At 35.7% G+C, this 16,422-nt stretch overlaps 1 protein-coding gene across 2 annotated transcripts in view; it reads left to right on the top strand.

Moving 5' to 3' along the window:
* The window catches only part of NXPH1 (neurexophilin 1), a 320,485-nt gene that overhangs the window by 281,942 nt on the left and 22,121 nt on the right, over positions 1-16,422 (top strand). The gene's annotated exons all lie outside the window — the stretch shown is intronic.

Genomic DNA, 16,422 nt, shown 5'->3' with positions numbered 1-16,422 from the left:
AAAGGTAATATAGTATATCTTTATATGGTCCTCAGAATTAAAACACAATGAACAGGAAAGAAAAGGAAAAGAATGCAACTGAGTGCTAAGGCAGAACATTTTCCAAGAAGCAATTAATGAAGGTAGAGTATGTACTAAATATCAGGTGCAGAATTTCATAGAGCCAACAAGATAACAATCTATATTTCTATTTTCTATTCTTCCCAGGTGAAGTGGATTTTGCAATTACCAGTTGTGTTAAATGCACCAAATAAAGCTCCTAAAATTGATACTATAAGGCACCACCTTAAGTTTTCCAAGCTGCAACTGTGTATAATTTTAAGCTGTTTTTCTTAAATTTATTTATTTTTTAAACATAATACAAGGAAGATATTTTTTGACCCCTCAACCCCATAACCTTCACTTTCTTAGTTTGCAATGTGCATTATACCACTTTGTCTGACTACATATACCCATCATTTAGCTTCCACTTATAAGTGAGAACATGCAGTATTTGTTGTTCCATTCCTGAGGTACATCATTTAGGATAAAGTTCTCCAGTTTCATCCAAGTTGCTGAAAAAGACGTTATTTCATTATCTGTGGTATATAAATACCACATTTTCTTTATCTGCTCATCAGTTGATGGGCACTGACATTGACTACATGGGTCAATATATCTATATTGATAAGCAAAAATAAAATAAATTAAAATCAATATACTATTATTAATATCTACCATTTATTGAGAATACTTCATATACATTATCTCTAATTCTCAAAATAATGCAGGACAATGGTATTAATATCTTCAATTTAGAGTGAAAAAAATAGGTTCAAGGGATTATGGCTTCAAAATTAATTGCCCTTTGGCCATGAAGTTCTTGCTGGATATATAGTTGAATGTTTGTATAGCTGAGCACCTGGTATATTATGAACAGTGTGATCTGCTTGTCAGATCTTTTTGGGAAATGACAATTGAGGTTGAACTTTTCAAGTTTAAGGCTTGAGCTTCTATGATTGAAGCCTGAGAATACCTCTACTGGGTCAAGGGTCCAATCTTGGTTCATGCCCATTCATGAACTGTGTCACCATGATGTATACTCTTAAATAGCAATAGGTAGGACAACCACCTTTCATTTGGTGACAACAGAACAATCCTGTGTTTCTGGATCAGAAGAATTGGGTCAGAAGCTGAATGTTGTTTCCTGGATGTGTGATTCTAAGCAAGCATCTTAGGCAGTGGGCCTTGCATTCCTCTACTCTATCATTAGGTTACTGGTATATACATCCCAGGAAGGGTGTTGGCGACCAACCCACTCACATAATATGTTAATAAATGATGGAAATGATAATGCTATGCAAATATTAGTTTAAAAATCCTTCTGATTAAAACAAAGAATGTCAGCCTTAGGCTGATAGATAAGTTTATTGAATCCAGCAAATAGATTTTTAGAAATATTAGCCTCATTTAAACAAAATGTGAAATGAAAAAGACCACGAAGATGACAAGATTTAATGAATTTATTACCAATGATAGTAAAACAATTGTATATAATGCAAATTAATTACCTGTAAAATTATACTAAATAGTCTAAATGACTCACAAGGCTATGATGTATCATAATATAATAATATTATTCTCTCTGCAACTACTAAAAGTATTGCTTCCTACATGCTCAAATCCAGGATTACACTTTCCCCACTATCATGTTTGTCGAGCTAAAAGTCTAGAACTTTATTATAAAATTATGCACAGAACAAGTCAATACAACCCAAATTGAGGAATATTTTACAAATTAATAGCCTATGTTCTTTAAAAATGTAAAAAAAATAAGAAATAGGAATGCTACCAAAAAGTCACGGTAACTAAATGCAGCACACAATCCAGGATTGGATCCCAGACCAGAAAAATTAGTAGGCATAAAGGATGTTATTGATGTAATAGATGGCTCTTGAATAATGACTACAGATTAAATTATAGTAATGTATCAAAGTTAGATTTCCTCATTTTTATAGTTATATTATGGTCATATAAGAGAATATAACTTTTCTTAGGAACTACTTTAGGGCATATTTAAGAGTAAATGGGCATGATGTATTCAACTTACTCTCAAAATGGCTCAGAAAAATACATACATACATATATACATACATGCATATATGCATAAATATAAGAATAAAAGAGCAATAAAGTAACATATGATCAAATGAAATGAATTGGTGAATTTGGGTAAAGCATATATGGAAGTTTCTTATAACTTTCTGTAAACTGGAAATTACATCAAAATAAAAAATTACAAAAATGTACACATAAATACTATTTTCTGTGAAAATTTGAATTGAAATGGATCATTCTTGCAGTGTATTTAAAGAACCAAGATTACTTAGAGAAACATGATTTCCCTTATAAAGGTATTTCTTGACTGTTTAAAACCAACCTGCACGTTGAGAAAAAGACACAAATCTCATACCTTTATTTAACATTATGTGAAACTATGAAATAAACATTTTGACTAATAGGAAATGAATGGTACATTTGGAATAATTCCACCACCCTCACTTCCTATTCCAACATGATCCTCAGCATACATTATAGATTATGTTACCTTGGGTTTACTTTAGTGCTTCCTGTTAAGGATCACTGACTTTCAAGGCTGGTAGCAGGAGGGAGTCTCCAAAATTCTAGGACCTTTATCCGTTAGAGAGTGAAAAGTACTCATGTAGGTCATCTGGAATGAGTTGACTTACACATGGATTTAAAGTGAGTAAAATAACTTTGCTGAGGCTTTAATATTTTTTTTAATTTCAAAATATTATGGGGGTACAGAGAATCTTAAAAATCATAGTTAATTAACAAATACTTGCCAATAGATTCATTCATTTATTTTTGGCTGGGGTAGAAGAGAGAATCTGACAAACTTTTTGCTTTAATTTTCCCTTCTTAAAAATAAATCTTTTGAAAATAAAGACTAATGAGATTTTGAAAATCAAATATAAAACACTTTCCCTTTTGGAGTCTGAAGAACAATTCTCTCTGCTATCATTTACTTAACTGAAACCTTGGGACAATGGTTCTCTTATTTGATTCTCTTTCCTCATAGCGGTCATAGCTCAGGCTGAAGTCTGGGAAGGTCTGAGCCCAAGTTTGTGTTCACAGTCAATCCAGGGGACTTAAAAAGCTGTAATTGCGATGAACTAAGTAGGGCTTCTTTGTTTTAGGACTAGCAGATAATGCTGAATTTCCTTTTCACAAAATTAACACTATTCAGCAAAATGGAGCCAGTTCTTTATTTTGAAGTGACACACTGATTTTCAGAGCTTTGGTCAACTATGAAGGAAACCTTAATTACTGGCTCTCAATAAAGGGGAATTTTGGAACCCAGGAAGAGTGGGCTGGATGGTAATAAACCTTCACTACAATTTTGACTCTGTTCTTACACATCTTGGTGGCCCTTTCTGAGTTACTTCTGCTCTATGAGACTCAGCTTTCCAAGACATAAAATATATTCAAAGGCCCCTTCCAGCTTCAGACGTTTTGTGATCGTAACTCTCAACAGTCATGGATTTTAATGACACAGACACAAAGCAAAAATGTCACAAACTGTGTTTATTTATACTTTATCAGCTGTAAAATAAAAAATGCCTTCAAGATGTACATTTTAAATATCATTTTAATTTGTGCTGTTAATGGACACTTTTACAGCTCCATTTTAAGCCTTTGCAAACATACCCACACAACTGGATATGGTTCACATTTTTAAAATCCCACTGCACTTCCCAAGCAAATGGGCATTTATGCAAAGAAATAGCATGACACTTGCCTAACTGCCTGTTTCAAAGAAATTATTATTTGCCAGTACAAATGTCCACTTGAAAGAAAATGCACCCAGAAAGTGTAGTGGGCTCTTGTTGAAGGAATCTCTGTTTTTAGAATCCCATTTGTATTCTTTTTTGTTGTTGTTTTTCATTACTGTTTCATTACTGTTGTTGTTGTTTTTCATTACTGATCTTAGGATCAAATTTCTGGAAACTCAAAGGAAGAAAATTTAGAGAATGATGCTAACTTTCTTGCCACCCAAGCGACCACACTTATTGTTTTATTAAGCTTTCCTAATGTTTTTCAAATAGAATTTTATGTTCATCTAAGTATTTTTGCTCTTATTCACTTTTACTTCATCTTAAGTGAACTTGAATTTATTTGGAGATTTTTTTTTTTTTTTTTGAGACAGAGTCTCACTTTGTTGTCCAGGCTAGAGTGAGTGCCATGGCGTCAGCCTAGCTCACAGCAACCTCAAACTCCTGGGCTCAAGCGATCCTCCTGCCTCAGCCTCCCGAGTAGCTGGGACTACAGGCATGCGCCACCATGCCCGGCTAATTTTTTTATATATATCAGTTGGCCAATTAATTTCTTTCTATTTATAGTAGAGACGGGGTCTCGCTCTTGCTCAGGCTGGTTTTGAACTCCTGACCTTGAGCAATCCGCCCGCCTCGGCCTCCCAAGAGCTAGGATTACAGGCGTGAGCCACAGCGCCCGGCCCTTATTTGGAGATTTTTGATACAACATTCCTAGTTATAATGGCCTGTAGCAATCAATCGTATTTTCCTTGATTCATTTTTTCTCCTGTGTCTCTGTGCATATTTGCAGAATTACGCAAAGCCTCCATGAAGGATTACAATAAAAACACATTTATCTATGACATAAAGTGAGCTTTTTATCTGTTTGGGAGAAGCTCATCTGCAAAGGGATATGATTATGTGTGAGTAGGCATTACATTTAAACATGCATTTATTTATCCAACTGGTATTTGTAAAGAACCTACTTTGCACCTGGCATTATATGAACTATAGTAATAAAACAAATAGTGAGCAAGGCATTAGATGGCTCTCCCACGGAGATGACAGTCCAGAGAAAGAATTCTTTACATATATTTTATATGTATAAATACATATATTCTAACATATATATTTATGAAGGGCTAATATAGGGAGCTATGAAAGGATCAATGATTCCTGTGGAAATGAAGTTTAATATGAGCTACAGGATCAACAGTGAGTTCAGCCAGTGGAAATGGGTAGAAGGGATCCCAGAAAGGGGAAGCCACCTATACAAAGTTCCTGATGTTGGAAGAAGGAGAGCACATGAGAAAGTCTGATGTGTTCAGAATCCTCAGGCCAAAGAGAAGAGTAGCCAAGATGAAGATGAAATGTTTCATTTAGCTAGAGTACTTTCTAAATGAATGAATGAATAAAAAAAATCCTGTCTCTGAACATACCCTCTATCAGAAATCCTGGGATCACAACTACTTTAGTTGGTGATGGCTTCTAGTAATAGTTCCTTGAGCAACAGCATCTCTTTACTGGTATCTACAGCTCACAGAAGGGGTGACTCCCAGGGGTGTATCAGCTAGCAGTTATAACAAGGATTCCTGGTCCATCTTCTTTCTTTAATGAAACCTGGGACCCTTAGTGACACAATTCTGGCTGACTTTCAGCACCATGAATAGAGACAGCTGTCATATAGCCTATCTGTGCCCTCTAGTGGCAGCTGGAGTTTTACCCAGCTCTTTTGAAAAGGGTAATTAACCTTTCAGAATTTGGAAGTCTGAATGTAGGGACATCGTAGGAGAGGAAAGTCTCCTGTAACAACCTGTCCTTCTCTCAGTTCTCCTATGATACCTACTATCCATAGTTTTCGAGGTGGGGACAAACTACTAATTCTGAGTAAGTCACTTTAAGGGACATTAAAGGAAGGTCAAAGGAAATTCTGAGCTCTGACTATATACACATTTTTATCCAACCTCTCTATCGTGACTTCTCTTACACCATCTGTACTTATTTTTTGGACTCTGCCCCATTCTCTCCATGACTTGTCTCCTCCTATAACTTAATCTTTGAGTAAATATCCTCCTCTGATTTGGTAGGACAGTTTACTTAATTTCCTTGGTAACAAAATGAACCAAGTCTTATTTTTTATTTTTTAGACTCCAGTCACACCACCAAGTTTTCAATCTGTTAATTTTCCCTAAAGCCAAAGAACCTAAATCCAGAGGCCAGACCATCTTTTTGTTTGTTTATGAGGTCTCTTTCCCGAAACATCTTTTTTCTCAGCACCTGACTCTTAAATATGAGATTACACATACCATACTTTAAGAAACTGGGGTAAGGAAAAAGAGGTGGTACAAGACCAAAGTCAATCTAGCCTAGTCTTGTGGACAGCGATTACATCTGATTCCAAATCTGGCACTAACTGGGTAAGAGTTTTGCAGAGGGCAGAGTGTAGTTACCCAGTGCTAGGAATCTTGCAAAACAGAAACAGAAAGTCAAGGAATGGATGTTTATCTTCTTATGGGAAGGGCTTTATAAAAGAACATAGTAGTTTAAGTGTTTACAAGGGAATTGTTTTCTTGTGGAAATAGTGCTCCTTAAAGTTCCCTCAGTGCATGAGTTGTGTCTTCCCTGAGCTATGATTAAGAGCCTGTTGAGGGAGCCTGGTGTTCTAGGTTGGATGTGCTTTTACCACTTTTTCATCTGGCCAAGGCATGATCCCAAATATTTATGTACTTATTGTCAATAATTTTTTTTTACACAATTCAAATTACAACATGATCAGCCTTTGGCAAAATGATAAGAGGTCCATTATGTTTACTAGACTTTATCTTTTCATAAACAACGCCACAAGAGAATATTGGATTTGCTCCACTCAGGTAGTTGAAAAGTCCCAGTCCACAGGAGTGGCAGGACTGTATTTCCAGGATCATTTTCCCCTTTCATATTTCTGGGTTGACTGTCTTGTTGTTCACTCTGTACTTGGTAAGCTCTGAGCGGCATCCATGCACCATAACCTGATAAGAAAGAGATCCTAGAAGAATTTTTGAGCTGATGCAAGATCTAAATGGCATAGGGCTGATATTCCCCACAATTTATCTCTATTACTTCATTGACATAATTTCTTACTATGTCTATTAAAAGAGTTACAGATCAACTTCTGGATAACCAGAGGATGTTGAGTTAGATGTCTTGTATCAAAAATATCAAAGTCATTGTTTCCTTAGGAATTTGGGCTCCTATTGGATAGATCGTGCTATTGTTGCTGTTAAGTATGTTTTCATATACCACAGTTGTATAGGAACATATATGTGCATATATGTAGGTTGCTGAAAATATGACTGGAAGGTGAGTTAGTTTTTCCTCATTTGGCCCATTCTATACAGATCTTAACCTTGTTTGACTTTAATAAGCTATAAACTTGTCCATTTACATTCACATAATAGTCTTGTTATGAACGGTTATTCATACTGACCTCCAATTCATATAGAAAAAAGCTATTCCTATGTATACAACATTTCTCTTTTCCTAAGGTTGTCTGGATGTCTGGATTTACTGACAAATTCAAATTTTTATGGGTAATAAATGATGATGTAGAAGTGGTTATATTTTAGCAAAGAAATAGTCTTTCAATATGTTATTTTCAATGTCTTTGTTCATTATTATAACCATATAGGGGATCCTCACATAAGATACTTCTTATAAATTTTAGAAAGAAATAATATAAAATATTAACTTTTTTTTACTGGAATATTTTCTCTCTGTTAGTGAATGACATACAACTTATTAATGGGAAACAACTTTTGCAATGCAATTATGGGTAATATGTAATTATGTTTTTTAAAATGGCTAAATTTGGCCATGTAGACTAATAATTCTTAATTTTTCACCAATAGTAATGTGTCTATATGTTAAAGCATATGTGTATGTATGCTCATTATGTGTTGGGTGTGTGTATGTGTGTATATGTGTGTGTGTGTGTGTATATATATATATCTCACATTTTTTATCCATTTATCTCTTGATAAACACTTAGATTGATTTCATATCTTGGCAATTGTGAATAATGTTACAATGAATGTGAGAATGCAGGTATCTCTTTGAGACACTGCTTTCACTTCCTTTGGATATACACCCAGAGGTGGGATTATTAGATAAAATGGTAGTTCTCTTTGTAGTTTTTTGAAGAAGCTCCATACTTTTTAACATAATGGCTATATCAATTTACAATCCCACCAACAGTACACAAGTGTTCCTTTTTCTCTACATTCTCATCAACACTTATTATTTGACTTTTCAAATAATAGTCATCCTGACAGGTGTGAGGTGATATCTCATTGTGGTTTTGATTTATAGGAAATGGTGTATTTTTTTTTTTTTGAGACAGAGTCTCGCTTTGTTGCCCAGGCTAGAGTGAGTGCCATGGCGTCAGCCTAGCTCACAGCAACCTCAAACTCCTGGGCTCCAGCGATCCTTCTGCCTCAGCCTCCCGAGTAGCTGGGACTACAGGCATGCGCCACCATGCCCAGCTAATTTTTTACATATATATATCAGTTGGCCAATTAATTTCTTTCTATTTATAGTAGAGACGGGGTCTCGCTCTTGCTCAGGCTGGTTTTGAACTCCTGACCTTGAGCAATCCACCCGCCTCGGCCTCCCAAGAGCTAGGATTACAGGCGTGAGCCACCGCGCCCGGCCTGTATTTTTGATATATTAAAACACTAACCCATTTCTTCTGGCTTATCATGTATAATAAAGGTACCCTGTGTATTGTCAATGAAGTGAAGGCTCTAAAATTGTAAGAGAGAAATCTCTGAGGATAACTTGTTCTCCTCAAATCTTTATTGTGAATCAATGCACCTCCACTATTGAAACAGATGTTGATAAAAATATAAGCTATATAGGTTATGAATGCTTACTCTGTGCTAAGCACTCCCTCCACCATGATACACATGGCATGATGTACAAAGAACGTCCCTCAAATAGCTTATATTCATCTTGGGAAAAATTTTTAAAAAAGAGCCTAACATATCCAGAAAAATCTGCCTGCCTTTTCTCTAGATCAGTTTAGAAGGAGAGTAGAGAAAGAATGGGCACGTGTAACTCATCTTGTGAGGTTTCAGAATACCTCATAGAGAAAATGCTAAAATTTTTGGAGAGAGAAAAATAAAACAAAGCAAAATGATTTAAAGGATGAATGAATATTATACCCAATGTAAGTCTATGGCTAATAAAAAACATTTTTAGGCATGCAAAATTCAGATAACTTATCCCATATGAACTCTTTTTAAAAAGAATCACACAGCCCTTTATCGAATGTGTAGCTTGCAAAAATTTTCTCCCATTCTGTGGGTTGTCTGTTTGCTCTCTTGATAGTTTCTTTGGCTGTGAAGAAGCTTTTTAATTTGATCAGGTCCCATTTGTTTATTTTTGTTGCTGCTGTGATTGCTTTTGGGGTCTTTTTCATAAATTCTTTACCTAGGCCAATGTCTAGAAGAGTATTTCCAACATTTTCCTCTAGAATTCTAATAGTTTCACACTTAAGGTTCAAGTCTGTTACCCAGCGTGAGTGGATTTTTGTGAGAAGTGAAAGGTGTGGGTCCTGTTTCAGTCTTCTACATGTGGCTATCCAGTTTTTGCAAGCTACACATCCGATAAAGGGCTGATAGCTAGAATCTATTTAGAAAATAAGCAAGGAAAATCTATCAGGAAAATCAGCAAGGAAAAATCAAACAACCCTATCAAAAAGTGGGCAAAGGACATGAACAGAAATTTTTCAAAAGAAGACTGAACAATGGCCAACAAACATATGAAAAAATGCTCAACATCTCTAATCATCAGGGAAATGCAAATCAAAACTGCAATGAGATATCACTTATCTCCTGTAAGAATGGGATTTATCAAAAAGTCCCCAAACAATAAATATTGGCATGAATCTGGAGAGAAAGGGACACTCCTACACTGCTGGTGGGACTGCAAACTAGTTCAACCACTGTGGAAAACAATATGGAGATACCTTAAAATGATACAAGTAGATCTACCATTTGATCCATCAATCCTACTAAAGGACATCTACCCAAAAGATCAAATGACAGTCTACAAAAAAGACACCAGCACTTGAATGTTTATAGTAGCACAATTCACAATTGCAAAGATGTAGAAACAACCCCAGTGCCCATCAGTACATGAGTGGATTAATAAAATGTGATATATGAATACCATGGAGTACTATTCAGCTTTAAGAAAGAATGGTGATATAGCACCTCTTGTATTTTCATGGATAGAGCTGGAACCCATACTACTAAGTGAAGTATCCCAAGAATGGAAAAACAAGCACCCCATGTACTCACCAGCTAATTGGTATTAACTGATCAACACCTAAGTGGACATATAGGAATAATATTTATTGGGTGTTGGGCAGGTGGGAGGGGGTAGGGAGGGATGGGCATATACATACATAATGAGTGATATGTGCACCGTCTGGGGGATGGTCACTCTTGAAGCTCTGACTTGAGGAGTGAGGGAGACATGGGCAATATACATAACCTTAAAAATTGTACCCCCATAACATGCTGAAATTAAAAAAAGAAAAGAAAAGAAAAGAATCACACAAATCTATACACCCAGAAAAATGAAAATCCAACACAAGAGAGAGGAGAGTGGGATAGCTGAAACAATAGTGAGCAGACAAACCAAAGGAATCAAGGCTAAAAGAATAACTACATAACCTGGCTGTGAAATAATGTAATAATTAAAGATCTCTCACACAATAGGTACACAAAAAGTAGAACTATGGCATGGTCATATTACAGAATTGTGTATTCCAATTTAAAATAAAGATGACATATCTGGATATACTAGCGGGGATGTGTCTGTCTCTAAGACAGGGGTCCTCAAACAGGGGGCCAGTTCACTGTCCCTCAGACCATTGGACGGCCGGACTATAGTTTAAAAAATACTATGAACAAATTCCTATGCACACTGCACGTATCTTATTTTGAAGTAAAAAAACAAACGGGAAAAAACACCCACATGTGGCTCGAGGGCCGTAGTTTGAGGACGCCTGCTCTAAGATATCAAAATTCAAGTGGTTTCTTTTCAAGTGATTATACTATTAGACTTTTACTTGGAATTTAAATCTTGCCCACACTCCTCTCCCCCCACCTTGGTTTTTACAATATTATTTTCCTTCTGATGTCTTCTTTTGTCTCTGCCCAGCCTGACTCCTATTCTTCCTGTCCTCAAAGTGTTAACATTTCTTAGATAGTGTCACCATCCTTCTTCATCACCATGTTCTATCCGCACAATACCATGTACTCATACTACAAAGTCAACATCACCATCCCTTTCATGTCTCCAGACCTTCAGATCCATTTTACCAACTTCCATTTGGAAGTAATTCATCAGAACAACTTGTAGATACATCAATGCTCAATGTCTCTTTGAGATTTAATTGTATTTTTCAGCTAACTTGCTACTGCTGTTTTCCTTACAGATGCAAGCAAACTTGCTAATTCTCAAGATTTTCTTGTTTCTCTTTAGTCAGTAGTCACTAAGCCAAGTTAATCCCACTTCTGAAATATCTCTTAGATCCATTCTTACATTTTCCCTTTCTACCCCAGTGCCTTGGTTCAGGCTCATTTCTTTCTCAAATGTATTGCCATTAATTATTTAACTAGTCTCTCTTCCTTGAAGATCTCTCCCTACCAATCCACCCTTCAATTTCCAAAGAGTGATTCTTCTAGAACTGGGGTGACCCACTTAAAAATAAAGAAAAATAAAATGTAGTTATTCTCCATTACAATTCTCCTATACAATTCTCCATTATATTCTCCTATACAATTATGTTTAAATGCCTCACAGGGACCTTCACAATTTGGCCCTAGCCTATATTCTATAAGTTCTTTCTACTTCTGGCAAGTTCTTTTGTTTCTCCTCCCTAGAAATGCTCCTGAAGTTTCAAAAGTAAGGAGCTATTTAATTTTCCTCCTTCATTTATTTATTTTTAATTGACATGTAAAATTGTATATATTTATGATGTACAACATGATGTTATGATACATGTATACATTGTAGAATGGCTAACTCAGACTATTTAACATGCATTATCTCACATACTTATTTCTTTTGTGATGAGAACACTTAAAATCTACTCTCTCATGATCTCACTTACATATGGAGTATAAAAAAGTTGAACTTGTAGGAACAGAGAGTGAAATGGTGGTTACCAGAGACTGACAATGAGGGAGTGAAGAGATGTTTGTCAATGGACAAAAAATTTCAGTTAGACAGTAAGGAACTCTTTTCCATTCTTACATTTGACATGTCCATTCTCAGCTCTGTGCTTTTGCACAGTGTGTTCTCTATGTTTGCAAGAACTCCTCTGGCCCATACTCTATCTGTGGAACTCCCATGCCTCTTTTATCTCTCAGATCTAAGAATAATCTCTTCTGTTATACCTTCCCTACCTTTCAACTTTGACTATGATTCCGAGAAGGTTGCACATAGTGCTGGTCACATCACACTGTGATTGCCTTATTGATCACCCCATTAGATTATAAATTTCTTGAGAGCCAGGACCATGTGTCACTTATCTTTGTATTTCTTTATTTAACTCAGTATTAGCAGAGTCTCACTATATAGTTATTGTGTTAATAAAACAAAATAAATTGGGCTTGTTAATATTGAACAGGTCTGGGGAGTTTGCTAGGGACCTTTTCTTGTTTTTTGTTGATTGATATGCTCTTTAATTTTTATTTTTTTTTCAGGAAATTATGGGGGTACAAATATTTTGGTTCCATCTTATGACTTTGCCACATTCCAACCATGATTTGAAACCTGATATGCTCTTTTTTTTTTTAAATCTTATTTTTTTATTTGTAAATTAGCAAAGGTGTTTTGAATGATACTCAATGTAAATGATAAGACCAATGTTCTTGTACAATGGAAAGCTAATGAGTAAAACTTTTCTGGGTGTACTTTAAAATATTCCTTTCTTTAATGCAATACTTTCTCTTTTACACGCATCTCTTAACCTAAGTGAAGGGGAAGGGAAGAGAGAAGAAGAATCTTTAAGACAATGTTGATGATGGTTATAGCTAAAAACTGCTTTGATTCTCTACCCAAACTGGGATGTTCCAGAGAGGCTTCTTGACTGTCAGCACTGCGTAAAGCCTTTCAAATCATATCATTGAAGGCAAATAAATTCACTACATTTAGAAGCTGAGCTGTTTAATATCTTCACTTTTGCTCATCCTTCATTAACTTGAGTTTTGCTATCTATTCTACTTACCATATGTTTTAGGTAGTCACCGCATCACTTTCAAAATATATGCTTTCTTTCTTTCCTTTCATTTTTTTTTAACATTTCCATGCATGTTTTATTATTTAGAGTTCAATATATATTTGTGGTCTTCTAAACATATATTTTTAAAAAAATATTTTATTGTCACATGAGCACAGAACATGAGATCTACCCTCTTAACAAATTTTTAAAATGTACAATACAGTATTATTTGCTATAGGTACAATGTTGTACAACAGATCTTTAGAATTTATTTCATCTGGCTTAGCTGAAACTTTCTGTCCATTTATTCCTCATTTCCTCTTCCTTTCAGCTCTTGTCATACTTTCTTTTTTAGTTTTTTGCTTTATGTTTATGGTTATGTCGAAGAGAGATTGCAAGAATCTTTTCTGCTCTCAAATCCTATTACAAGTTATTAATTTACATAAAATATTACCTAGTGAGATTCAGAGGTAAAAATATCTGATGATAGTAACAGCTAGTACTGCTAATGTAGAACACTCACCATGTTTTAGGTACTGTCCTTGGTGCTTTAAATGGAATATCCTACTTACTCCCTACAACAACCGTGTGAAGGAAATGGCTATTATTCTCCTATCCCCTAGAAGAGAAAAACATAAGCTTAAACAAGTTAAGTAATTCACCTGCATCACACAGCTGTCAAAGATCAGAGCCTAGACTGGCAGTCCAACTGCAGCGTGCACACCCATGATCCCTACAGCTGCAGAGAGTATAATTTAGAACTAAACAATTTCTATTCTACCTGAAAATCCGAGGTTTGTTTGCCTGTCAGAGTCTTAGTATCCTTTTGGATAGATTGATTCTTCCTTCTTGAAATCATATTTCCCACTCCACATATTTTCCCTTTCACTCCCATATGCCACTGGCAAACTGAACTCTAAATCCCTTCTCTCCACCTTATTTGGGCTAATTTCATTACTGCTTCATTAGACACTGCATCATGAAAATATCCCAATACAGCCCCGTGCTGTATTGGGATAGTGAGATACCAGTGCTAACAACTATAAAATGTGTGCCTGCATTTAGTCTTCTTGCCACCCAAACAATGGGAAATTATCTATATAATTCCAGGCAAAAATAAGAGAAAAGGATATGCACTTGTTAAATACTTATATTTATAAGGCATAAAAATAGAGACTGTGATAAGGGCAATGTTTGTATAATTAGTCAAGCACAGACCTAGATGTTTAACCAATCAATTAGATTTTGTTAAAACAAATACATACAAAAACCCTCCCAAATCAAAAGATCTGTACCTCTCTTACTGATTAAGGTTAGTTTTTAATTTTTTATTATAGCTAATCTGTGTTATAGAAAAATAGTGTATTTTGAAATGTACTTCATTCAGGGACTTAGTAGGAGAATTTTAGTTGCTTTTTTTAGTTGTATAATTATAATGAAACCATAATATATGCAACTACTTTGGATTATACTTTCCATATGAGAGGAAAAATTTCCCCATAGTGGACTGGCTTTATTTTCAGATAGAGAGGATAGATGGGAAATTTTATGCTTTTCCTGTAAGCAAACTTGACCCTCCCCAAATAATATTTCCCTCTCAATTTCATTCTATTAGAATTTATTTAGTCTTTGTTAAAAAAATTAATTTTGCTAAAGCAACTGTTTTGCTATTATTTATACTGCATTTCTAGAATAATATTTTGTCATAAAGAGAATCTATAAACAGGAGACAGTTTGGGTGCAGGGGGAAAAAAAAGAGAGATACCAAAGCAAGGGGTGAGCAAAAGTGAAGACGTATCCAGAACTAAAAGAAAGTTGGCAGCAAAGACAATCTTCACTCAATTCCTAATATTTTCCCCAAGATCAGTAATGGCCCAGCTGATGATCATATTTGACCCTACACCAGAGTGTTCATTTGGGGTAGGTGATACTTTAAGATGAGGGACTGCATACATGAGGCTGGTCTGTGTTTCCTTTAGATGTGACTCTACCACTGCTATAATCTGCCCATTTTTTCTGGGCCTCATCTTTGTCTGATTCTTCATTGGTCAGTGTTTCTTTCTCTTTTATTAATTTCTGCACACAATGGCCCTCTGCATGTTTTCATGAAGGCATTGCTATTATCTTGGAGATCACAAAAGAAGCAACTGGACCTAGGCTGGCAGCCTGAAATCATTGGCAGAGCTTTTATGTCAGTCTATCCAAAGTTTCAGTCTTGCCTTTTCAAGATGCTGTCATGGGATGTAAACCATGATAAAACTTCATTTTGTCTCAGTTGCAATTAATTTACATGGGGACAAACTTGCAGGGTTTCTCTAGCAAAGTATTGGGAAGAGATATAGCTTTGGCTGGTATTCTTTTCAGGTGGGAATAGTTCTACCCCACTCACATTATCTTAGTCTGAACTGGGCAAAGAAGAGACTATTTGCTCGCTTGTTGTGAAAAGCTCATTGATCCTGAGTTATTTGTGAAAAAGCAAGGCTACAAGATCTAAGAGACTTTGTTCTAGTTTGATTACCAAGGCACTCTGCATCGTGTCCCTGGAGGAACCTATTGCTTTGAGGTTCTAAGTACTTGGCTGTGTTATCCGGGGAAAATCTACTCTCAGGCCAGACCTCTGTACGTACCATTTGGTGGTCTTCTTTCTCTAATTGTCTTCAAACATCAGTTTGAGATTCACAATAATAGATAAATTTAATCAATTAAATTTATTGATACCTTCCAATATGCTAGCTACTGTTCTAAATATTATAAATGTTTCAGCTCATTCAATCCTTACAACCCTGTGAGATATATAGCATTATTAACTTCATTTTATAGATGCAGGAAACTGAGATAGAAGGAGGTTAAATATTATAGCTTGACCAAGGGCACACAGCTTGGAAGTAGAAGACTGGGAGAAAATTCCTGGGAATTGGGCTTTCTTCAGGGTATGAGAGAATGTCCCTGCTGCCCAAATGGCTGAGTAAAAGGCTATTCTCAGCTCAGGTTTGTATCCTAACAAAAGGTCTTTACAGCTACGTCTAAAGAGGGGTCCTTAGAATGTAGCTCTAATTCTTAATAGGCCTAAACTTTAAAAAAAGCTCTCTAGGAGTTACCTTTAATTTTGAGAACAGGTTGGAAGGAGACTAGAACATTCAATGAAGCTGCTGAGTGGGAATCAGGCTTGTATCTGAGATAGGACTCAGGACTTGTTCTCAAGGGGCCTGACAATTGAGGTTTATTGTGAAACTTGGCTTTTAAATGGGCAACTGGGGACTCCCTTTAGCAGTCTTACCTTAGAACAGTCAGTTCACATCTTAAATGGTTTATCTATATTAGCTATTTTTG

This window comes from Microcebus murinus, chromosome 9 (assembly GCF_040939455.1).
Source record: "Microcebus murinus isolate Inina chromosome 9, M.murinus_Inina_mat1.0, whole genome shotgun sequence".
Lineage (NCBI taxonomy): Eukaryota > Metazoa > Chordata > Mammalia > Primates > Cheirogaleidae > Microcebus > Microcebus murinus.
Note: the sequence above shows the minus strand (reverse complement) of the source record. Positions and strands in the feature narration are given on the sequence as shown.